Source organism: Aotus nancymaae, unplaced genomic scaffold (assembly GCF_030222135.1).
Source record: "Aotus nancymaae isolate 86718 unplaced genomic scaffold, 86718_ANA_hifiasm-v0.15.2.pri h1tg000014l, whole genome shotgun sequence".
NCBI classification, from domain to species: domain Eukaryota; kingdom Metazoa; phylum Chordata; class Mammalia; order Primates; family Aotidae; genus Aotus; species Aotus nancymaae.
The window spans coordinates 33,522,347-33,547,954 of record NW_026988425.1 but is presented as its reverse complement, the minus strand read 5'-3'; the positions used below and the strand labels follow the sequence as shown (position 1 = coordinate 33,547,954).

The window sequence follows — 25,608 nt, the reverse complement described above, 5'->3', positions numbered from 1 at the left end:
CAATTATTCTCACTCTCCACAGAAAGGCTGCTTAACTTCTCATCTGGTGGTGGCAAGCACTAAAATACTAATTTTAACAGAATAGCAGTAAAAATGCTTCAGTGATTTAATTGAAAGCAGTACATCGGTACATGGCTGTTGTAACCAGTATCAGGAATGTACAAATGTCTTTTTATTCAAAAATACAAAATAAATTATCTGTAGGCATGGACAATGGCAGCAATAAACCGTTATGTATTTTGTCAGCTGAAACCAGAAACTGATGATTATAGTGATGCCTTAAACATCCGCCAATCTTTTCTTCATTTTCTCCAACTGACTTCTCTGAAGTTATTGGTGAGGAACGCTGCCTTGGACTTCCTGTCACAGTTCACTAATAAAGGTAAAGCACTGTTCTAGGAGTTAGAATATGCCACCTCCCACACTACCTCCCATTCCACCCATTGCACCCATTCCAGGGTCTTTCTCTTCTTTAGGAATTTCTGTGACTACAACTGCTGCTGTAGTTAACAGAGAAGCTATACCAGCAGCATCCAATAAAGCAGTTCTCACAACCTTTATTGGGTCAATAATTCCTTTTTCCACCATATTCACAAAATCTTGAGCCATAGCATCATAACCAACTTCCGAGGAATTTTGCATAATTTTCTCAACTATCAGAGATCCTTCAACACCTACATTCTTAGCAATGGTCATTGCTGGAATTTTGAGTGTTCTTTTAATAATTTATATACCAATTTTTTGATCTTCATTAGCTAGAGTCAGTGAGTCCAAGTCTGGAATGCACCGAAGCAGGGCACAACCCCCTCCCAAAACAATGCCTTATTCAACAGCGGCTCTTATAGCATTAAGGGCATCTGTAACTCTGTCTTCCTTTTGATTTACTACATCACTTGTCCCGCCAATCTTCAGCACAGCTACTACATTTGAAAGTTTTGCCAGCCATTCATTCAGTTTCTCCTTTTCATATTCACTAGTTGTAACATCTAGCTGCTCAATGATTTCTTGAATATGTTTTTCAATTTGAGCCTTGTTACCTTTTTCTTTTAAGAGCTTGGGATCATCTTTGGTCACAGTGACCTCTCCAACTTTTCCTAAGTCATGAGGCCGAACGTCTTCAAGATTTAGGGTCAGCCCCTCTTCACCAAACACTGTATCACCAGTAGCAATAGCCATATCTTTAGGCTGGTTCTTTCTATTGTCACCAAACACTGAAGCCTTGACTACCACAACCTGAAGACCAACCTTGAGCCTATTCAAGACAAGAGTACTTAGAGCTTCTCCATCAATGCCTTCAGCAATTATGACCAAAGACTTATGGTGAACATTGGCAATTTCAAGAGCAGGTACAATGGACTGGACACTAGAAATTTTCTTTTCACTCAACAAAGCATAGGCATCCTGGAATTCACGTTTCTGACCTTTTGACATATTAATAAAGTATGGAGAAACAGAGCCTCAATCAAACTTCATGTCTTCAATAATTTCTAATTCATCATTCAGTGTTTTTCCATCCTTTACTGTGATGATATCCTTTCTTCCAACCTTTTTCATTGCATCAGAGATGATATTCCCAATTGGTTTGTCTCCAGTTGCAGATATTGTAGCAACCTGTGCAATTTCTTCAGGGGTTGCCACAGGTTTAGACTGCTTTTTAAGTTCAGCAATTACAGCATCAACAGCTAACATCACACCTCTCCTGATTTCCACTGGATTAGCACCTTTGCTAATCTTCTTGAAGCCTTCCTTGGCAATAGAGTGTGCCAATACAGTAGTCATGGTAGTGCCATCCCCAGCCTCTTCATTTGTGTTGTTGGCAACATCTTGAACAAGTTTAGCTCCAGTATTTTTATATTAATCCTTTAAGTCAATTGACTTTGCAACAGTCACACCATCTTTTGTTACTTTGGGACTTACCCAGCTTTGCTCAATAATCACTGTTATTGGCCCCATTGTAACAGCTACAGCATCGGCTAAAAGATCTATACCTTGAAGCATGAAGGCTTGGGCAACTACACTAAATTTTACATCTTTGGCATAAGCCTGAGTGAGATGAGGAGCCAGGACCCTCGAGTCAGACCATTTCTCATCTGGCAAAAGACTGTGGATAACTGAAGCATTTCTGTGGGGTGGCGGCAGGGTGTGTACATTGAAAGGCAGGTCGTCAGTGGCAAGTGAGTCCTTTTCAAATTTTTTTTCAGAGTTTGACCCTTTCTTCAAGAAGCCTCATATAAGCCAAAGGTTCAACCAACACCAAGACTACCTTTTAGGGTGGTGATTCTGACATTCAAATGTCAAAAAGAGTCCTTTTAAAAAAGGCAATTTGCAAATAACCATTAGATCTCTGCACAGCAAAACTCCCTCTTCTCATAGGTGACATGGGTACAGATGGACACTCCCTTTCATAGATGTAGCTTGCCCTTTGCCCTTTCTTATTCCATGCTGATTTTCACCTTTACTGAGCTGTCATGTACGTGACATGTCATGACTCAGCCATGTACCAGCACCTTTCAGGTGGGCATCACAGGAAAGCCAATACCTGGGCTCCGAATTAGGTACATTTTCAATACTTTCCACAGCTACAGCAACACTTGTTATCATTTCCAAACCTTTTAATTACTGAGACAGAAATCCACTACATTAAATAATTCACAAGAGAATGTATAGAAAGTGACTGATACACTGCCTCAATTATCTTAAAAATATATATGCATACATATATGCATATATATACATATATAAATATATTTGTAACTATAAATTGGCTAATAATGAATATCTGTCTCCCCATCAAAGTATAAACTTCTTGAGTGTAGGGATAAAGTCAAATAGAGCCTGAAAAATGGGAATGACTTTGTGACCAAATGAACCAATGAAGAATTTCCAGCAAACAAATGTACTCTATTTCCCTCTAGTTACCATGCCTTAGCTATAAATGGCTTTCCCAAAAAATCCTGACCTTTCAATTTGGATGATACAATGTTTTAAAAACATTTTGAATCTTGTTATTTATCTCATAAGTGACCAAGAGCCCCAGCTGCTGTGCCCAGAAATCCATCATTGCGTTCCTGTGGAGACTAGGCTGTCCACAGGCTGCTCCCCGCCTATGGCTGAGTGTGGAAGGGATAACAGGCAGGCCCATTTCTGAGATGAGTGACTTTGATGAGAGGACTCCCCATCAGCCTTGCAAAACATCCTTAGCACTGTAATGCAGTCTCAAACTTTCACATTCCACCTTCTTTCCCTTGCTTTTTCTGGAAGCAGAGAAAACCTCTGTTTCACACCTAGGGTGAAGCACAGGGAAGCAGTAAATTAAAAGAGAATCTGCAGCAGAAAAAAATAAAACATGGCTTCCAGGTGTGCAAGCAGCTAAAGCCCAATAGAGTCCCTGAGCCCCTCCTAGGCCCAGGGGGGCACAGAACACCTGAGTTTTCTATGCCCACTCTAAGGGCATAACTTAGCTATAATCCTCAGGTATAAACCTTCTCCCAGGAACTTAGTTGTCATGCTGGGAAAAAGGATGGGAAAAGGTAGCCTTCTGAAATTGAATAATTTTATTTTTGAAATGATTGAATTATTATTCAATTAGCCAAAGATGTCATCTATTGGCACTATTGTTTCCAGTTCCAAGGGTAATGACAGCTCAAAATACAAATTTAGTTTAGGTTTGGAACGAATTAAGAAAGTGAGATTTTGCAGATTAGTGTCATGACCTTGAAAAATTGTACACTGTAGATATACATGCATGCTTATTGGTGCAGTGGAGGATACAGACAGATGCATAGGATTTGCCTGGCAAAGGAAATATGTGGATGCAGCCATGCCTGTGGATGTGGTGAGTGCAGCAATACTGATAGAGGTGAGTGCTCTGAGAAAAGGAGGGTGTGCCTTTGTTGACTTTGGTGTCCCCAGTGCCTAGAGAGTGCCTGGTACCTTGGAAGTGTTCAGTAAGTATTTGTTCATTAAATTGGTTGAATAAATGAATGCTATGTAAAGGAAAGTTGCTGTTGGGTCAACTTTGCTGGAGTAGAAGATGAGGTGGAAGCACTGCACGATGAGGCTGAAATGCAAGCAGATCAATAGATCATGGAACACGTGCTTAGAAGGGGAGATTTTGGAGGCATTTAAACAGGTGTGATGGTTAATTTTATGTTTCAACTTGGCTAGGCTGTGGTGTCCAGATGTTTAGACAAACACTAGTTTGATGTTGCTCTGAAGATATTTTTTAGATATGATTAATATTTATTTAATTGTGAATTTTTTTAAATTTCAACTTTTATTTTAGATGCAAGAGATATATATGCAAGTTTGTTATATGAGTATATTGCACCCAGGTAGTGAGCATAGAACCCATAGTACCCATGTAGTTTTTCAACCCATGGGCCCCTCCCTCCCCCTCTAGTAGTCTGTGGTGTCTTTTGTTCCCATGTTTATGTCCATGTGTGCTCAATGTTTAGCTCCTACTTTTGATTAAGAACATGTAGTATTTAGTGTTCTGCTCTTGCATTAATTTGCTTAGAATTATGGCCTCCAGTTCCATTCACATTGCTGCAAAGGATATAATTTCATTCCTTTTTATGGCTGCATAGTATTCCATGGTGTGTATGTATTACATTTTCTCTATTCAGTTCATCACTGATGGGCACCTAGGTTTTTGCCATTGTGAATAATACAGCAATGAACATATAAGTCCATATGTCTTTTTGGTATAATGAGCTCTTTTTCATACTCAGTAATGAGATTACCAGATCAAATGGTAGCTCTGTTTTAAGTTCTCTGAGAAATCTCCAAACTGCTTTCCACAGTGACTGAAATATTTGCATTCCCACCAACAGTTGTAAGTATTTCTTTTTCTCTGCGGCTTCACCAGCATCTGTTGTTTTTGACTTTTTAATAGCCATTCTGACTGGTGTGAGATGGTATGTTATTGTGGTTTTGATTTACATTTTTCTTATGATTTGTAATGAGTATTTTTTCATGTTTGTTGGCTGCTTGTACGTCTTCTTTTGAGAAGTGTCTGTCCATGTCCTTTGCCCATTTTTAAATGGGGTTATCTGTTTTTTGCTGGTTGATTTGTTTAAATTTCTTACAGATTCTGGGTATTAGTCCTTTGTTGGGTGCAGTTTGTGAATATTTTTTCCCAGTCTATTGGTCGTCTGTTTATTGATAGTTTCTTTTGCTGTGCAGAAGCGCTTTAATTTAATTGGTCCTACTTGTCAATTTTTGTTTTTGTTGCAATTGCTTTTAGGGACTTAGCCAAAAATTCTTTGCCAAGACCAATTCAGTAAGGGTATATCCTAGGTTTTTCACAATTTTAAGTCTTATATTTAAATACTCAATGTGATTAACATTTAAATCAGTAGACTTGGAATAAATTATTTTACCCACTACAATGTAGATGGGCCTCCTCTAATCAGTTGAAAGCCTTAAGAGAAAAGACTGAGGTTTCCTGAAGAGCAAACAATTCTGTCTCCAGACTGCCTTTGAACTAAAGACTGCAACATTGACTCTTGCTGAAATTTCCAGTCTTCTGTCCTTTCCTGTGGGTTTCAGACTTACCAACCCTTATAATCACATTAGGTGATTTGAAACATATTTTTTCTCTTAAAATGTAACCGTCATGGGAAGGCTAATGCCTCAGTCTTTGGGTTATCAGTAAACACGATGGTTCTGTCTCCTCATGTAGAAGAAGAAGGCTGCATGGAAACAGCAGACCTTTGTGAGGAAGAGGTAAGAAGGAAACTGAAGTAAAAGAGAGGTCCACAAAGCCCCCTCTAACTGTGAAGTACAGTCATATGCTGCAAAATGACATTTTGGTCAATGACAGACCACACATGTGATGGTGGTCTCATAGGATGATAAAGGAGCTGAAAAATTCTATTACCTAGTGATGTAGCCATCGTTAACATTGTAGCACAATGCATTAATCACATTTGTGGTGATGATGGTGAAAACAAACCTACTGCACTGCCAGTTGTGTAAAAGTAGAGCACATACAATTCTGTACAGTGCATAATACTTCATAACAATAGTACACATCTGTTACTGGTTTAGGTATTTACTATACTGTATTTTTATCATTATTTTAGAGTGTACTTCTACTTATAAAAAGAAAAATTAACTGTAAAACAGCCTCAAGTAGGTTCCTTAGGAGGTATTCCATAAGAAGGCATTGTTACCACAGGAGATGACAGCTCCATGTGTGTTATTGCCCCTAAAGACCTTCTAGAGGACAAGATGTGGAGGTAGAAGATAGTGATATTGATGATTTTGACCCTGCTAGGCTAATGTGTGTGCTTTTGTCTAGTTTTAACAAAAAAGTTTTTATTTTTTGACAATACTTTAAAAATTGTTTTTTAATTTTTATTTAACTTTTATTATAGGTTTAAAGGTACATGTGAAGGTTTGTTGCATAGGTAAATGTGTCACTGGGGTTTGTTGTATGTATTATTTCATCACCCAGGTATTAAGCCCAGTAACCAACAGTTATCTCTTTTGCTCCTCTCCCTCCTCCCATCCTCCCCCTGAAGTAGATTCCAGTGTCTGTTTTTTCTTTCTTTGTGTTTATAAGTTCTTATCATTTAGCTCTCACTTATAAGTAAAAACACGCGGTATTTAGTTTTCTGCTCCTTCATTCGTTTGCTAAGGATAATAGCCTCCAGCTTCATCCATGTTCCCACAAAAGACATTATCTTAGTCTTTTTTATGGTTGTATGGAATTTCATGGTGTATACGTACCACATTTTCTTTATCCAATCTGTCACTGATGGGCATTTAGGTTGATTCCATGTCTTTGCTATTGTGAACAGTGCTACAATGAACATTTGTGTGCATGTGTCTTTATGGTAGAATAATTTATATTCTTCTGGGTATATACCCAGTAATGGGATTGCTGGGTCAAATGGTAGGGCTGCTTTTAGCTCCTTGAAGAATTGCCACACTGCTTTCTACAATGGTTGAACTAATTTACACTTCTACCAACAGTGTATAAGTGTGTTCCCTTTTTCCCACAACCTCACCAGCACCTGTTATTTTTTGACTTTTTAGGAATAGCCATTCTGACAGGTGAAAGATGATATCTCATTGTGGTTTTGATTTGCATTTTTCTAATGATCAGTGATATTGAGCTTTTTTTATATGCTTTTTGGCCACATGCATGCCTTTTTTTTTTTTTGACAAGCATCTGTTCATATTCTCTGTCCACTTTTTAATGGAGTTGTTTGTTTTTTTCTTGTAAATTTGTTTAAGTTCCTTATAGATGGTAGATATTAGACCTTTGTCAGATGCATAGGTTGCTAAAATTTTCTCCCATTCTCTAGGTTGTCTGTTTACTCTGTTGATAGTTTCTTTTGCTGTATAGACGTTCTTAAGTTTAATTGGAGCCCACTTGTCAATTTTTGCTTTTGTTGCTATTACTTTTGGTGTCTTTGTCATGAAATCTTTGCCTGTTCCTATGTCCAGGATGATATTGCCTAGGTTGTCCTCCACGGTTTTTATAGTTTTGGGTTTTACATTTAAGTCTTTTATCCATCTTGAGTTAAATTTTGTATATGGCATAAGGAAGGGATTCAGCTTCAATCTTCTGCATGTGAGTAGCCAGTTAGCCCAGCACCATTTATTTAATAGGGAGTCTTTTTCCCATTGCTTGTTTTTGTCAGCTTGTTGAAGATCAGATAGTTGTAGATGTGTGACATTATTTCTGGGCTCTCTATTCTGTTCTATTGGTCTATGTGCCTGTTTTTGTACCACTACCATGCTGCTTTGGTTACTGTAACCTTGTAGTATAATTTGAAGTTGAGTAATGTGATGCCTCCAGCTTCATTCTTAATGACAAAATTTTAATAATAAAAAAAGCTTAAAAAATAGAAAAAGTTTATAAAATAGGATATAAAGAAAAATTATTTTTGTTCACTTGTACAGTGTGTTTATGTTTTAAGCTGTTATAACAAGAGTCAAAAAGTTAAAAAAAATTAAAAGTTTGTAAAAGTAAAAAACTTACAGTAAGCTAAGATTAATTGTTGAAAAAATAAAACTATTATAAAAATGCATTTAACATAGACTAAGTGTACAGTGTTTAGGAAGTCTATAGTAAGGTACAATAATGTCCTAGGCCTTCACATTCACTCATCACTCACTTGCTAACTCACTCAGAGCAATTTCTAGTCCTGCAAGCTCCATGCATGGTAGGTGCCCTATATAAGCTGATATGGTTTGGCTGTGTCCTTGCGCAAATCTTATCTTGAATTCCCACATGTTGTGTAGGGGACCTGGTGGGAGGTAATTGAATCATAGGAGTGGGTCTTTCCCATGTTCTTGTGATAGTGAATGGGTCTCATGAGATCTGGTGGTTTAAAAAATGGGACTTTCTCTGCATAAGCCCTCTCTTTGCCTGCTGCCATCCATGTAAGACTTGCTCTTCCTTGCCTTCTGCCATGATTGTGAGGCCTCCCCAGCCAGGTGGAACTGTGAGCCCAATTAAACCTTTTTCTTTTGTAAATTGCCCAGTCTCAGGTATGTCTTTATCAGCAGCATGAAAATGGACTAATACAGTAAATTGGTACCGGGAGTGGGCGCTGCTGAAAAGACACCTGAAAATGTGGAAGCAACTTTGGAGCTGGGTAACGGGCCAGGGTTGGAACAGTTTGGAGGGCTCAGAAGAAGACAGCAAAGTGTGAAAAATTTAGAACTTCCTAGAGGCTTGTTGAATGGCTTTACCCAAAATGCTGATAGTGATACAGACAACAAAGTCCAAGCTAAGGTGGTCTCAGATGGAAATGAGGAACTTCTTGTGAACTGGAGCAAAGGTGACTATTGTTATGTATTAGCAAAGAGATTGGTAGCATTTTGCCCTGCCCTAGAGACTTGTGAAACTTTGAACTTGAGAGAGATGATTTAGGGTACCTGGTGGAAGAAATTTCTAAGCAGCAAAGCATTCAATAGGTGACTTGGGGGCTGTTAAGGCATTCAGTTTTATAAGGGAAGCAGAGCATAAAAGTGATGGGAGGGGCTGCTGTGAAGACCTCCGACATGCCCTGGAGAAAAGGTCTGGGGGATTAACATTCAGCTCCTTGCTACTTATTAAAACTTCTGCAGCTGGCTTGGATTTCTCATCAGAAAATGGGATTTTCTTTTCTATTGCATTGCCAAGCTACAAATTTGCCAAACTTTTATGCTCTGGTTTTATGGGCTCGGCCCAGGTTTCCTGTGCTATGTGCAGCCTAGGGACTAGGTATTCTGTGTCTCAGCTGCTCTAGCCATGGCTGAAAGAGGCCAGCATAAAGCTTGGGCTGTGGCTTCAGAGGGTGCAAGCCTCAAGCCTTGGCAGCAGCTTCCATGTGGTGTTAAGCCTGCGAATGCACAGAATTCAAGAATTGAAGTTGAGAATCTCTGTCTAGATTTCAGAAGATGTATGAAAACAACTAGATATCCAGGCAGAAGTTTGCTGCAGGGGTGGGGCCCTCATGGAGAACCACTGCTTGGACAGTGTGGAAGGGAAATGTGGGGTCAGAGTACCCACACAGAGTCCCTACTGGGGCACTGCCTAGTGAAACTGTGAGAAGAAGGCCACTGACCTCCAGACCCCAGAATGGTAGATCCACTGAAAGCTTTCACTGTGCACCTGGAAAAGCCACAGATAATCAATGCGGGCCTGTGAAAACAGCTGGGAGGGAGGCTGTACCCTGCAAAGGGAGCTGCCCAATGCCTTGGGAACCCACCTCTTGCATCAGTATGACTAGATGTGAGACATGGAGTCAAAAAAGATCATTTTGGAGCTTTAAGATTTGACTGCCCTAGTGGATTTCAGACTTGCATGGGACCTGTATCCTTTTTGTTTTGGCCAATTTCTTCCATTTGAAATGTCCGTATTTACCCAATGTCTGTACCCCCATTGTATCTAGGAAGTAACTAACTTGCTTTTGATTTCACAGGCTCATAGGCAGAAGGGACTTGCCTTGTCTTGGATGAGATTTTGGATTGTGGACTTTCAAGTTGTTGCTGAAATGAGTTAAGACTTCAGGGACTGTTGGCAAGGCATAATTGGTTTTGAAATGTGAGGAAATGAGATTTGGGAGGGGCTGGGGTGGAATGATAAGGCTTGACTGTGTTCCCACCCAAATCTCATCTTGGATTCCCACATGTTGTGGAAGGGACCCAGTGGGAGGTAATTTAATCATGGGAGTGGGTCTTTCTCATGTTCTTGTGATAGTGAATGGGTCTCACACAATCTGATGGTTTTTAAAATGGGAGTTCTTTCCATAAGCCCTGTTTGCCTGCTACCATCCACATAAGACATGACTTGCTCCTCCTTGCCTTCTGCCATGATTGTGAGGCCTCCCCAGCCAGGTGGAAATGTGAGTCCAATTAAACCTCTTTCTTTTGTAGATTGCCCAGTCTTGGGTATGTCTTTATCGACAGCATGAAAACAGACTAATACACAGGCATATCATTTTTATTTTTTTATAGCAAATTTTTACTCTGCCTTTTCTGTGTACAGATCTGTTTAGATACATAAATACCATTGTGTTAAAACTGCCTGTGATCTTCACTACAGTCACCTGCTACAGGTTTATAGCCTAGAAGCAGCCTAGTGTACAGCCTAGGTGTGTAGTAGGCTATGGTATCTAGGTTTGTTTGAACACACTATGGTGTTTGCACAACAACAAAATCACCTCACAAAGCATTTCTCAGAGTGTATTCCTATCATTAAGCGACACATGACTGTACTTTGTTTGGTCTATTATTTTGCTCAAGGCCAGCTTTACAGAGTCAGGCTGTAATGTTATTTAAATTAGGAATTTGCATAAAAGGTGTCTTGAGGAAAGCTGGTATAACACTGTAGTCATATTCCATGCACTGATTGTGTCTTTAAAAGGCTATAATTTAATGGCATGAGTAAATTTGCAATCAGGTCCTGAGGAAGGTGGCCACTTCCCATCATTCAACAATGCCCCTCAGAGGCATGCCTACTTTGTGGGAGACAGCAGGACCTGAGCCCAGAGCAGTGGTGGTTGTGGCAGAGTCAGCATATGATAGAGCCAGGGATGCTAAGGCCTGAGGTGCATCCAGGATCCTCATGGGTCATAGCTTTTATTATGAGCTGAACTGTGTCCCAACCCTCCATCCAATTCATATGTTGAAGCCCTAACCCCCAGCACCTCAGCATATCACTGTATTTGGAGATAATTTCTTTAAAAGTTGTTATGGACTGAATGTATTTCCCCCAAATTCATAAGTTGAGCTCTAAACCCCCAAGCTGATGGTGTTAGGAAGAGGCCCCTTGGGAGGTGATTAGGTTTTGAGGGTAGAGCCCTCATGAATGGGATTATTGCTTTCACCATGTGCTTTCACCATGTGAAGGCACAGAGAAGACAGCTGTCTATAGACCAGGAAGCAAGCCTTCAGCAGACACTGAAACTGATGGCGCCTTGATCTTGGGCTATCCAGCCTTCAGAACTGTGAAAAATAAATACTTGTTGTTTAAGCCATCTAGTATTTGGCAGTTTGTTATAGCAGCCTGAAGGAACTAAGAGGTAAGTTAATTAAGTTAAAATGAGGCTGTTTGGGTGGGCCATATTCCAACCTGACTGCTATCCTTATAAGAAGGCATTTAGACACAAGGAGAGACACCAGATGTATGAACACACGGACCACCATGTAGAGACTCAGCAGGATGATGGCCATCTGCAAGCCAAGGAGACACACACCCTGTCCACCTTGATCTTGGGCTCCCAGCCTCCAGAATTGTGAGAAAATAAATGTCTGCTGTTTAAGCTTCCCAGTCTGTCATACTTTGTTACAGCAGCCCTAGTAAACAAATAGAATTGTTAAGAGGGGAGGAAACCTGTTTGGCATCTCCAGCTCTGCATTTGCTCTCCTGCACCCAGTTCAAATCTTCACCATAACTTTTTATGTGGCTATAATTCTCTGTTTCTTGTCTTGATCTCCTCCTCTTGACCTTCAATCCCTGGAGTGGAGGGACTATGTTTTGGTCAACCTCTATTTTCAACACTTAACTCTTTTATTCCATTGTGAAGACTTGCAGGAGCTATCATTGGGCATCTTTGCAGCTGTCTTACTGAAGATATTCACTAATTACTTTTTGCAGTCATTAAAAGTATATTCATTGAAAGCTGGCTTTGTGCTGGGCACAGTGCTAGATTCTAGGGAAACAAAATGCATAGCATAAGTTCCTGACCTAAAAGAACTTTCAAACTCAGAGTAGTAAGTAAAGTCAGCCCTCCATATTCTCATAGGATTGGTTCCAGGACTTCTAAGGATACCAAAATCCATGTATCCTCAAATCCTACAGTCTACCCTGCAGAGCCCACATACACAAAAAGTTGGTACAGCATATTTGTGGGTTTTGCATCCCTTGAATACTATATTTTCAACTCATGTTTAGTTGCCAATGGGGAACTTGGGGATATGGAGAGACAGCTGTATTTTTGAAAAAGATCCAAAATAATAAATGGACCTGCACACTCCGAACCTGTGTTGTTCAATGGCAAATTGCATATATACATTGGAATGCAATATGATAATGCTATTATGGTTAGAACAAATGGCTGTGACCAGAGAGGAAAGAGAGTGAATTGTGTCCATCATCCACCTCAAAGAGAGTGGGAGAGGACCCCTGCATATGCTGTAGAGCGTGTCCTCTCAGATTTGCTGGTTGAAATAGACAAGGCAGTTGGCTGTGCATCTTGCAGAATGACAAATAGGATGTCAGGGCATTTGTGAGGTCAATAGTGGCCTTTGAAAGTCTACTTTGTGCAACCTAACACACCGACTACACCTGTGACCTAGACCCAGTCCTAGAGAAAGAAGAAAAACCTCAGAATTTGCCTGCCGGCTGACATTTCTACCACCTCCTTGGTCCAGTCTGCCCGAGAGCCAGCCAAATCTCTCTCGCCAGCCTATTATTTGTCTAACATGGGCTTTTGTCTGGGCTGAAGGCTATTACATTCTGATGAGAATGATTTCTCTGGAACCCTCGGGTGTGTGTATACTGAGTGACTGCCCAATGAACTGGGGAAGCAAAGTGTGGTTAAACATGTTGACTTTGGCAGGAAATATGACAGAAAAGTGATGAAACAAGTCTCCATCTTGCTCCTTGCTCCTCTCCCCTTTCTCTCTCTTCCACTCCTTTGCTCTGCTCCTCCAGTCTTCACCCTGAATCAGCAACTTTCAGGTGATGGTGACAGAACCAGAATTCAAGAACGCGTGATCTTCAGAGTACTTCAAAGAAAATGAGCAAAGGTAAGGGAGTGGGGTGGGAAATTGGATCGGAAAAAAAAGAAGCCTCAAATGATATCCACAGAGAGGAAATAAAATAGATGGAAAATAAATCTTATTGAAACATCCCAGAAGACTCATTTGCTCCTGTTCTTTGTGCTGTAACAGAGTGTCTGCAAGTGTAGTAGACACGTGCTTGTGCAGATGGAGCCCTCTTACGGAACAGGGCAAACTTGTTTCCTGTCAAGGATGGAAGCTGGACTGGAGTGAAAGAAGCCAGGAGACAAGGTGGGCAGGCAGGTCTCTTGCCCAGAAAAACAACCGAAGTCCCTTTTACTGGTTAATGGCATGGTAAACATGGCACGAACACTGGTATGTTTACAATGGGAAGAAATATGTTTACCTGGTTCTGCTGGAGGAACTGTGGGCTCTAGGAACTTGCCATACCTCCTGGCTTACTTCACAGAATGGGATGCCTCATTACCCCTTAATAAAGTTGTTCAGCCTAGACCATAGCTCCTGGCTTCCAGCCTTCCTCACTGTCATTAAACCAGATTTTCTTGATTCAGAGAAACTTACCCTAGTCATCAAAAAGAGTCCTCTAATAAAGGATTTTTGCTAAGATAATTATAAATACATTAAATATTCTAGAACTGTTGAAGGGTCCATTTTTTGAAGAACTGGTTATAGGAATGAGAACTGTAGGGAGCAAACTGGAAAAATAATTTCTTTAGGAAGAAATGTCTTAGAGACAGCCAGACATCTTGGTCCTCGTGGCATGTGGGGTGATGAATGTCCCAATGCATTGTCTGTCTCATGCAATCTATTTATTGAATAACAAAGCCAGGGACATTTAAAATCTTATTATTACAAGTTCATAGTCACCCTTCTCTGCTTGACTCGGTTTCACACGTTCATCCTACATGACTCTGAGTCACACAGTCCACAATTTTCAACATTGTTCTAGATTATTTTTGTAGTTCCTTTCAACTAAAAAGCCAGTGATTCTAGGGTTCCAAATATCCCCACGCTATCTGTTCTACTTATCACTTGACACTTGGCATGAAGCCTGAGTCCTTTTCAAAGTGTGGTCTTCAGATCACTGTTGGTCCCATGTCAATCAAGTGGTTAGCAGGTGGTTTAATATCATTTCAGAGGAAAATACGCTGATGGATGTACAGTTGTAAATTTTTGAAATGGAAGATTAAGTATTATCTCACAGATTCCAGAGCATTCTTAATAAGTGTTCTACTTTTTAAGGGAACCCAAGATTTGCATTGGTCATTGGGCCTCCGTTCACATTCCAGTAAACACGTGGTTCTGCTGATGGCATTAATAGGTTATTGTTTGTGCTTGCAAAAATTGCATTTTTTTCTTGTTGTTTTTTCTGTCTTCACTGTATTTCCAATTTATGAAGATATTTCAACTACCTGGACTGGTTCATCAGAATGTAAATGTCATGGCCAGGTGTGAGGCTCACGCCTATAATCCCAGCACTTTGGAAGGCCAAGGTGGGAGGATCATTCAGCCCAGGAGTTTGAGACAAGCCTGGGCAACATAGAAAGACTTCATCTTTACCAAAAGAAAAAATTAGCCAGGCATGATAGCACGTGACTGTAGTCTTAACTACTCAGGAGGCTGAGGTGGGAGGATCACTTAAGCCCAGGAGGTCAAAGCTGCAGGGAGCCGTGATCACACCACTGCACTCCAGCCTAGGCAACAGGCTGGTACCCTCTCTCTCTCTCTCTTTATATATATATATGTGTGTATATATATATATACACACACACACATGTATATATATGTGTATGTATATATAATATATATATATGTATATGTCTGCTTGTGTGTATATGTGTGTATATATACACACACACACATATATGTCATGGTAAAAGTTAAGAAGTAAACTTCTTACAGACAAAATAATGTCAAAAATAAAAAAGGTGAGCTAAAATATGCACAAGCATGAGTAAGAGAAAAGACAAAAGTGCTGTACGTGATGAACATCCAGGATTGCACACACTGACTCTTTGTTCCCTCACTCCCCCTTCTTTGCCCTCCCTGATCTGTTGTCTGTTGTGAAACCATAAAATAATAACTTGGAATTCATCAAAACCTTGCATAATTTTCAATCAAAGCAGAGGACCTTTTCTGTGAAACTAATGAGATTTTTTTCTGGAGCAAGTGTAGAATCATGTATTTCAGGATAAAACTAATGGATGCCATTTCTAAATTGGAGAAGGAAGTTCTCTGAAATTCAGTGACAATGACTAGGTAGGTGATGCATCTTAAAGTAGATACCAAGAATGGCAGCTGTTTAAAGAGAGGGACCAGATTTTGAAGGGATGAGTGTCACAGAACAATTGACCCTATTTCCCCGAGGCTGAGCAGCTGTCCCCCAGCTGCTGTGTGTTTCGGTGCTGAAGACAGATGTTTGCAGATTTCCCACTGCATATTGGAAAATATTAGATTTTCATGGGCATAACTGCCAGGACATTGAGTCTGTCCCTGGAGTTTTGTTTATTGATAAAGTCCCCCATGGAATTAGGAAACAGATGTGGGTCACCAAGCACCAATCAGGGTATAAATTCCTGTCAGTGATTAATCTGTAGCCTTACACTTCCTGTTATGAATTGAAAATTCTTCTACAGCCAGGAAATGTAAATTTGATTAGGTTGACAATCTCTATCTCCCTCTCATGCCTGAACCCATAGGCAGAACACAGTAATAATACTGTGATCAATTTAGAATCAACCCCTTGTATGTCAGTCCTCAGATATGATTTGGGTGTTTCACACAGAGGTCAACTTTGGCTTTGAATGCCTCATCTGTGCTGACTGACTGCTGTCATTCTGTTGGTTGTGCAATATTTACATCTTTTTTGTATGGTGAGAATCCCTCCTTTTGTGTGATAGTAATGGGATTCAACGTCCTGCCATCTGGGGTAGAATTTAAGTTTGGAGTTTTTCCCTTCTTTCTACCACGTGGTAGCTATGGCATGGGCATGTGATTTAGAATCAGCCAATCAGATAATTGGATACTCCTATCCAGGAATTTTGAATAAGTGACAAAGAACAAAGGGTCAGTTAAGAATTAGTTATGGTGGTTTATGGATGTCCAGGAGGATGCAAGATCTGACTCCACTGACAGTGATATGATTGCCAAGCTGTTCCTGCTGAAAAGTAATTGATCACTGTGTGGGACTCTCTATACAGTTTTTCCTGCATTTTTCCAAGCCTGGTCCTCTAGCTGCCAGTCAATTCTGTGAGTATCTTGTACCTTTTTGATGTGAATCTTTTCTGCCTAATACATAGTGTGATGATTTCTGTTGCTAACATTCAAATCCCGAATTGATACACGTTTTTTTTCTACCTGTGGCAGAGAGTAGTGATGATGATAATCAAAAAGGAAAAGGAGGGAGAATAGGGGGAGACAGAGGAGATCATAAAAATATGAACAGATATAGAAGATACGGACAAAAAACAAATAGGTTAAAAAAAATACAGATTCCTATAGCTAGTTTAGAAGCACCACCTATTGCCCTCTCAAAAATTCTATTTTTCCATGTGCTGATAGTTTCTTTAATTATGGGACCACAGTGACTTCCCTGACAATCTCTTTCATAACTCAGTCAGGAAGGCCCTGGAGTGATCAGGCTTATAATAGACCAGTGGTTTGCAAATTATGGCCTGTGGGCTGCCATTTGTTTTCATAAATAAAGTTTTGTTGGAACACAGCCATGCTCATTTGTTTCTGAATTGTTCATGACAGCTTTCAAGCTACAGTGGCAGGCTTGAGTAGTTGAGACAGAGATTGTATGATCCACAGAGTCTAAAATATTTATTACACAGCCCTTTACAGAAAAGTCTACTGGCTCCTGGATAGAGCATCTGAATCTCTGGGAACTGAGGTACAGAACTGTGTTTTCCTCATTTTTCATGCCTCTCCTAAATATCCTCCTTTCCCAGTTAAAGTTTCCCAACGTAGAGGATTAACACAAGAGGCCTGCCCTTTTCAGAGGGCTAAGATCCATTTTCCCAGAGGATAGGAGCAAACCAGAAAGAAGAGATAAAAACAGCTCAACTCTCTTTAATCCTATTGAAAAACCCGCCTGGGGACCCAGTTCTGCGGGACTCTGAAAGCCCTGCTTCTGGGCAGTGTGCAGAAGCAAAGTGCTTAAGGTCACACAGCTAGTTATAACAGCTGAGACCCAATGCCAGGTCTTTCCATATTTGGCCTGTTCCTCTCTCTGCTTGTCACTGCCTCATCAGGGAAGCCTTTTTTTTTTTTTTTTTTGAGACGAAGTTTCACTCTTGTTGCCCAGGCTGGAGTGCAATGGCACGATTTCGGCTCACTGCAACCTCTGTCTCCCGGGTTCAAATGATTCTCCCATCTCAGCCTCTTGAATAGCCGAAATTACAGGCATGCGCCACCATGCCCGGCTAATTTTGTATTTTTAGTAGAGATGGGGTTTCTCCATGTTGGTCAGTCTGGTGTCGAACCTCAAGTGATCCGCCTGCCTCGGCCTCCCAAAGTGCTAGGATTACAGGCGTGAGCTACCATGCCCGGCCAGTGGTGGCATTTGAGTCTAGCTTAGAAACTAGAGTGATAATCTGGCCAGCAAAACTATTAATTAATCTCTTTTCAGTACGTAAGCACTGAAGAGCAAAATCTCACTGAACTAGATACACAGTATATCACCCATCATGAAGCATGAAGATCGCTGGACTAGCAGTCAGCAAGCTTATGTTTTGGTTCTGTAGCTGCCACTAACTAGCTGCATTACTTTGGGCATGTTACTTCTCCTTTCTGGGCTATTATTTGCTCAAATATAACAGGGTGGGGAAATGGGTTAAATGGGCTGCAGCTGGCCCTGCTTTTCTTTTCTTTTCTTTCCTTTTTTTTTTTTGAGATGGAGTCTAGCTTTGTCTCCCAGGCTGGAGGGCAGTGGCACAATCTCAGCTCACTGCAACCTCTGCCTCCCGGTTCAAGTGATTCTCCTGCCTCAGCCTCCTGAGTAGCTGGGATTACAGGCATGTGTCACCATGCCTAGCTATTTTTTTGTATTTTTAGTAGAGATGGGGTTTCACTTGGTTAGCCAGGCTGATCTCAAACACGTGACCTCATAATCTGCCTGCCTTGGCCTCCCAAGGTGCTAGGATTACAAGTGTGAGCCACCATGGCTGGCCCTGGCTCTGCTTTTCTAAAATCCTGGTCTGCTGTTATTGCTCATCACACAGGTGTCCTCTCCAGAGGTACACATGCCGGTTAGGTGCATAAAAACTGGATAATTATGTGACAAAGTCCATCTTAAATGGGGCCATCCAAGGATGCAGTTATGGAGCATGAGCATTTGACTGGATCTGTAGGAAGGCATGCAGGCAGACAGGCAAATGGCTCCGAAAGATGAGAGCCCCATGTCACACCAGCAGACAGGAACCAATGGGATACGGTTCGGTGAACTCCTGATTTAGAATCCAAGAATGCCTTTTCTTTACTGCGTAGTTTAAGGCTCAGAATAAAGAAATGTATTTGAGATGCCAACCCCAGATCTACTCCCTTTGTGGTTGGGGTGGAGTGTCTGAAATCAGCATTACTCATGTGGAAACATTTTGCTCCTTAATACTTACAGAGTCCTGGAACAGCCTGTGGCAAACCATGAAAGCAGGCAAGACAGAGCAGCTCCATTATTTGCTGAATCCAGTGATTAATTTTCAAGGCAGACTCTCGGTTTTATAAGGATTGTTCATAAATTTATACAGCTTTATTCCTTTAAGATATTTATCTCTGTTTCTATATAGAAATATAGGCTTATTTTTTCAAATTCGTTTTTGGAAAATCGAAGAAAATTTTTTAAAATCTTCAAAATTGCAGTAGCCTCCCAAACTATTAACACCAACACCCTGTAGTAACTGGAGCTGAATTCAATGGAGGCATAATTTCTCCCAGGCAACTATAAAAAAAAGAGATCGTTTTTAGTGATCTGAAGCCTCTTAATAGGTTTAATGACTCAAATCCTTTTTTTAATTGTTTAACCATGAGCAGGAAATGCAAAACAGTTTATGCAGACTTGATGTTTTCTTTCTAGTAATTTTCTTTAGCTCTGCCCCTTTTCCCAATCCCTGAGCTGTAACAGTGGCCAACATTTGAGTTAGTGGGTGCCAGGCACTGTGCTAGGAAGAAAGTGTTTTGCTCCAGCAATGACTCTTTTAATCTTCACAACCACTATGTAAGACAGATGTCACGAACCTCATCTTACTAATGAGGAAACGAAGACTTAGAAAGGACAAAGTAACAGCTAGAAAGTCGAGGAGCTGGAACTCAAACTCGGGTCTGCAGCTAAAGTCGATATGCATCCATCTATTCATCCATTCCTCTGTCTATTCATTAGTTGATATTTATTGCTGTCTATCATATGGCTGGCACTATGTTAGGCAGTAAATGTACAGCAGTAAGAAAATAAGGATCTCATCATAGTATATATGGTCCAGTGAGAAGAGAACAACATTAATAAAGAATACAATAGTTAAATATACATTTTAATTTGCAAAGCACTGCAAAGAAGACATTTTAGTGCTCTGAGATCACAGGGGAGAGAACATACCTAGTTAAGGAGGTCTATTGAGTGGGACAGTATATAGACTATCTGTAGTAACAAATTAATTCTGAAAGCCCGGTGGCTTAACACAATCGAGTTTATTACTAACTTCGAGTACATGTTTTATAAGTGTCAACAGAGACTTCTGCTCCACCCAGTCACTCAGGGACCCAGGCTGTCACTCTGCCATCATAGCTCCACCATGTGGAACACATGGCCACCAAAGTAAGCAAAGGAGAAGAGGAAGAGTAGGATGATCTCACTGGACGTTTTCAAAGGCTAAGCTGGGGAGCAGTTTGCCTCGTCCAACCCATTGGCCAGAACCCAGTCAGCTGCTCCCAATTTAACTGCAAACATGTCTAGGAAGAAAATAATGAAATGGCAACACATGGCATTGTTTCTGTTGTGAGAAATCACAAAAGGCCTCCCAGAAGAAGAAGGACTGGACATGTAGAGGAAGTACTCTGCCTCCTCAGGAAGTGTCTTGGGACACCCAAATGAATGGAGGATTTCCAGTTCTCTGAATCCTTCAGCTCCCTTAAAATTGCCTTATTTGAGCTCAAGCAGTCTTTAACTAACCAGCACAGTACATACTTAATCCATTAATTTGGTTTATGTTTTCCATGTACTTATTCTACTAAGGACAGGCGTTTATGGAATATTTACTATGCATCAGTTGCAGAACAGGGCTGTATACAAAGATAACCATGGTATTGTTATTCCCCTCAAGAATGTTTAATCTAGTTGGAAAAATAAGACAGATATGTAGAGTATTAAGTAATAACACAATAAAGACAACGTTGAACCACCTCAGAGATGTAAACAATAGAGGATTTGTTATCTCACATAGAAGACAGCTGAGTGGTTTGAAGACTGGGTAATTAGGTAATTTAGTGGCTCACAAATGCCATCCAGGACCAGGTTATTTCCATCTTTCTGCTCTGCCATTCTTAGGGTTTGCTGTAGTGTCCCACTTTGTATGTAAACATGACTGTATTCAGTGGAAGAAGAGAGAGAAAGGTGCATTTTCTTTTTGTATGTCCCTTTTCAGGAGTAAGGAGTCCTTCCCAAAAATGCCAGTAGATTCTCTTCATACCACATAATGCCAATGTCCATGCCTGAAATAATCACTGGCCAAAAGATGAAGCCAGTCATATTTTACTTCCTGTGACTAGAACTCACTTTATCTGAAAGACAGAAGAACAAAATCAAGACTCTGTTACAAGGTGTTCCATGCTGAGCATGTCTATACGAACCTACCCTCAAAGTCCAAGGAAGCTGAGAGGCTGAAGATAGAGGCTGACATAACTAGTTTCTCAGAAAGAAACATTTAATAGGAACTTAGGAGCAGAAGCCATGTCTGTGTCTCAGGTGGTGGCGAGAGGAGACGATGGATCCCTGCGCCGTTACTCCCCAGGGCTGGAACTTATATATCATAGGGAATGAGTATGTGTGATTCAGATGGGATGTGTAGGACAAGCGAAGTATGATAGCATCAAGGTTGTTTTAACCTAAAGTCAGGATTTACAGTAAGTACCTGCTCTTACCGAGAAACAATAAATATACTGGGAATTTTAGAGGCCTTCCCAGGACAGGTGTTTATCAGAAGTCAACATGGCAGGTTAGCATTCAAGATGGAATTGCTTTAGCCTGCACAAAAAGGAAAAAAGAAAATAAGAGTTGTTGGGCCTCCAACAAATAGCGTCTGCCATAGAGGTGATGCCAAGTGCTAAATGAGTAGCTCAGACATGTACTATAACAGCAAGAGAACCCATTGGGGCATTATCTGAAAAAACCTGAATAAACTTCATGAAGAGAGAATAAAATAGGAGTAACAATGGCTAGGCAAGAGGAGCACATGAGAAGAACTGATGAGTAATGGAAGTAACTGGCTAACTGGGGTGGAGAGGTCTATGAAGCCCTAAAGAAGGCTGAGCTTAGAAGAACTGGGGACAGGGACAATGAGGTGATCTCTGCAGGTTCATTCAAAAATGCTTATCCCATCTTCTCTGGAATATTTCAGAATGAGAAAGTTATCTTCCAATGTCTCAAGTAAAATCGGATTATTCTTCATGATTATCAAATGGTTCTCAATTCTCCTGGGATGTTTATTCACTTATTATGGTGTGAATTTTTTGTGTCAACTTGGCTAGCTTATGGTTTCCTGTTGTTTGGTCAAACACCAGCTTAGATGTTGCTGTAAAGGTATTCTTTTGGATGTGATTAATATTTAAATCAGTAGACTTTGAATGAATTATATTACTCCCCATAATGTAGATGGGCCTCATCCGATCAGCTGAGGGCCTTAAAAGACAAGACTGAGGGACCCTGAAGAGGGAACAGTTCTGCCTCCTGACTGCCTTTAAACTCAAGACTGCAACATTGACTCTTGGAATTTCCAGACTACCGGCCTGCCCTGTGAGTTTCAGACTTGCCAGCTCTCATAGTCACGTTAGGCAATTCCTGAAAATCAATCTCCCATTTTGAGGAATTTGCTTGGATCTTTCAAGATCTTGCTGTAGCCAAGCAAGGTCTTCAAGAAAACCATTGTCTTGCCTTAGTTATGTGAATGCAGTTTGCCTCATTAAATGACTAGGAGGCTAGTATAGCATAGTCTGGCTGGGAAATTGGGTTCCGGAGTATCAGAGCTGCCTTTGCTTCAGGCTTCGTCATGATCTGAATCAAGCTTGTTTGACCTCCACCTACAGAAGTCAACCTTGGTTTCTCAAAGAGCAAAATAGGGCTGGGCAGGCTAGTCCTGGGGAAGGTCACTGTGTCCTAAGGCTGGGGGAACCAAGGGAAGATGTTGGTATTATCTGGATTTAGAAGCTGGAAGAAGGGACTCTGCAGGGCTGGGACTCAGGCTTTTGAGGACGGGGCACTGCCCAACTAAAACTGATACCTTTGCCAGGGTATAATGAGGCAAATTCTGGGGCACAGAAAGAAGCTGACTTGGAACCAGCTGCAGCCACCAGTATCCAATACACAGTAAGCAGGTCATCTTAATGAGAAAGACTCAAAAGATTGTCTATGAATACCCTAAATCCAATCCAGGTATACTGGATGCAAACACCAGGGGAAAAAAGAAAGCTTTTGTATAAGAATTATATTGTCCTCTGTCTGAAGAAAGAAATGATTAGGAAAAATGGAGGTGATCTGAATAAAATTTACAAAAGGAGACCTCAGACAGACCAACCTGAGTGATGTGTTTCAAGAGCTGCCCCAGGAGCTTGAGCATCTGTTCCTTGTGACAGGAACATTCCTAGAGAGGACTTTGGTGCATCAGGTTTTACACTGTTGTCTCTCAGCTTCAACTCGCCTTCAAAACTCTGCCCTGGATGTTGGAACTCAGATTCTGCAAATTACTTTTCTCCTTTGTTAACCCATAGCAGGTGACAGAAGAGGGTCCTGGATGGCTGTAGAAGACACTTGTCCTTTTTTTTTTTCTTGCTGTTTTTGAATCATCTGAGCAATGGCCCTTCACTCTGGTAGCTATAGTTGATTCCAGGTCAGCTTCTTTCTATATTCCCAGAATTATTCTCATTGTACTCTGGCAATGGTATCGGTTTTAGATTGGCAGTGCCCCCTCCTCAGAAGCCTGAGTCCCAGCCCTGCAGGGTCCCTTCTTTCAGCTTCTAAATTCAGGTGACATCAACCTCTTCCCTTGGTTCTCCCAAACTTACAAGATGGTTATTTCTCTGTGTTATGTAATTTCTTATTTAAATTATCTGTGTTAAAATATCTAGCGTGGTTTCCGTTTTTCTGTTTGGAGCCTGATGGACAGAAATGCTCAATGACACCAGCCATCAACATTATCCAACAAATTCTCTAACACACACACACACACACGCACACACACACACTACCATGCTTAACACCCACATCTCTGATTAGAATTTGGCTTCTCACGTAGATTTGCCTACCAAGAGAATTTGTTTTTTGGCAAACATCTATAATACATGTAGCCAACTTGAGAGTCATATTTTTCATTATAAATGCAGACATTAGGATGCTAGTTTTTGTACATGAGTCTCTGAAAGCCTTATTCTGGCGATAGAGACAGATCCATTCCTGGGACACCCGCAGTGAGTTTCTTGCCCTTGACTAATGACCCTAAACATGTAATTCCACCAAAATTAGAACATCCTGACCAGCCGACCAACTTCCTCTTGTATTCCTTTATTCCTGATTTTGCCCTGTATTAGTAGAAAGCATGAACCCATTTTTCTTCAAATGGCAGTACCTAATGTCTAGAGACAATGTCCCCTTTCTGAACACACTCTGATTCTTTTTTAAAGTTCTTCTTCAAATAGAATTTCTCTGGAGAGCACCTGAAAAAGCCCTTAACCTGAAGACATAAACAACCAATATAGCTAAACTACCTCATCTCAAGGAGTATATTAATTTTATTGGTATATTAATAAATCTCTAACTGGTTTAAATCAAAGAGACTGGGCCTTGACTTTAGAATCTCGGAATTCACTGTGCTTAGTACAGGGAATATTTTTCACTGGGAAGAGGCAGGAGAGAGGTAGGTCACATTTCCACTGCTCCCAAAAATCAGGCAAACAGTTGCCTCCTTTAGCTGTTCTTTAAGTTGGCACTGATACAAAGACACGTTCAGTCTAACACAGTTCTTGACTGTCCCTTGGCCAGACCATAACTGATCTCCTTTTGGCTCAGGCCACAGTGAAGCACCATTGGGGAGGCCATGGGGCACCTACACATCTTATAACAGCCTCCTTTGTAAAGCTAAACAAATATTTGCCTCTGCCTGCAAAGCTGAGTCACGGAACTAGCTTTTACACATATATTTATATGCATCTGCACCTCTGCTGCTCACATTAGTGGCTGTGGCAACATCCTAACTGGGCCCTTGGGCCCATGGCAGGTAGGATGCAGTGACAGTGCCCGTGTATCCAGGAGCCTGATGTCCTCAGGTGTCCTTTGTGAAGTTTCACAGCCAGAGACAACTGTGCAGAACGGGGACTTCATCACCTCCAGAGAGGTTGCCCGGAGTAGGTTCTAGATGTTTTTAATATTCAACCCATAGGTAAAAAATTATGCCCAATTTCTATTCACATCTTTGAAAACTAGATATAAGGAACATTCTGGAGCACATATAAAATGATAACCAAGTAAGGTTTAATAATAAACCAACGTTTAAAATGCATTTAATGAGAAAATACTGGAGGGAAGTAAAATAAACCTATATTGAACGATGAGGGACTCTTCTCTGTGGTCCAGTTTTCTACCTACTACCCATGAACTTGAGCAATTTACGAAATCTTTTCAGACTACCATCTCTGCGTGTACAAGGTAGTATATGCAGAGACTAAAGACAGTACATGCATAGACTCTAGACCGCTACTGGGTCTGGAGTGTTTTTGTTGTTGTTGTTTTTAAAAGTTTTCATACATGTTCTCTGTATTTGTTTGCTAAGACCGCCACAGCAAAACGCTACAAATGAGGTGACCTAAACAGAAATTTGTTGTGTCACAGTTTTGGAGTCTCAAAGTCTGAGACCAAGTTGTTAGCAGGGCTGGTTCCTCCTAAGGGTTGTGAGAGAATGATCTGTTCCATGTCTCTCTGTAGGGTACCAGCCCCAACCCTGTTCCTGGGTGCCCTGAGCCCCAGTGGTGACAAGGGATTGAGAAAGGACATAAAGACAAAGACACAGAACTAGAGTTCAAAAAGTGAGTCCAGAGGACCAACGTAAAGTGCGAGGACCATGCTGGCCCCGAATTCTGGTTTCCACAGGTTTTTATTAG

At 40.8% G+C, this 25,608-nt stretch overlaps 1 pseudogene; it reads right to left on the bottom strand.

Moving 5' to 3' along the window:
* Nucleotides 1-402: 402 nt before the first annotated feature.
* LOC105722430 (60 kDa heat shock protein, mitochondrial-like) lies at nt 403-2,120 on the bottom strand (annotated as a pseudogene).
* Nucleotides 2,121-25,608: the final 23,488 nt, after the last annotated feature.